The sequence below is a fragment of the Grammomys surdaster genome, unplaced genomic scaffold (assembly GCF_004785775.1).
Source record: "Grammomys surdaster isolate TR1022 unplaced genomic scaffold, NIH_TR_1.0 191, whole genome shotgun sequence".
NCBI classification, from domain to species: domain Eukaryota; kingdom Metazoa; phylum Chordata; class Mammalia; order Rodentia; family Muridae; genus Grammomys; species Grammomys surdaster.
Window position 1 is genome coordinate 16,215,205 of NW_021604636.1, and position 1,042 is coordinate 16,216,246.

Below are 1,042 nucleotides of genomic sequence, written 5' to 3' on the forward strand. Positions count from 1 at the left end.
TGTGCACGATGCTGGGTGTGCATGATGCTGGGTGTGCACGATGCTGGTGTGCATGATGCTGGGTGTGCACGATGCTGGGTGTGCATGATGGTGAGTGTGCACAATGCTGGTGTGCAAGATGCTGAGTATGCATGGTGCTGGGTGTGCATGACGCTGGGTGTGCATGACGCTGGGTGTATGAGATGTGGGGTGGGTGTGCATGACACTGGGTGTATATGGTGGCTTGCCCGCAATTCTAGCACTCCAAAAGCAGACACAGGGGATCCCCACAGAAGGCTGACTAGCTAGGCTAGCCATAGTAATAACCAACTCTGTGTTCAACAGAGAGTCCCTGCCCAGTGAATCGAGTGGTGAGCCATCCAGAAAGACTCCCAATGTCAACCGTAGGCCTCCACATGCACTAGCACACCATATTCCCACACATTATTATACACATGTGCATAATGCATATATGTATGCATGAGGACGCGTGCACGCGCGCACGCGCACATCCACACACACACGTGCGCAAAAAATTATTTAAAGGAGCAATCCATGCTGAAAATGCACCAAACCCAAAAATTAACAATGATGTTCCTAACACAATAGTGTACAAAAATATGAAGGGTAAAAAGTGTCAACTGTAAGGAAGAATAAGAAACCTGTTTCTTCTCAAACAATCTGAGAAAAGATGCAGACTGAATGAGCAGTGTTACAGATGACAGAGCAGCTTAACCAGTAGGATTAATTGGAAGATTTGAATAAAAGTCTACTCCCTAAGAACAGAAGTCATATTCTGTTTGTAAGAACCCTCGGGTGCTTAGAGAACTTCTCATACATTAGTTTTCTAAGAAGTCCCCCAAATTCTCAAATAATCCATCACACAGACAACATTCCTGGACTAACGCCAAATATTGTTCATGTCTGAAGTCTACCTCACTTGCAAAGGAGTGCAGATTAAACTACAGCAAATGAACAAGCACAAAAGAACAGCAACACAGTGTGCTGCTGAGGATGGAAGAAATCAGGGCTGTTGGTCTTAGTGGCAATATAAATTTATGTA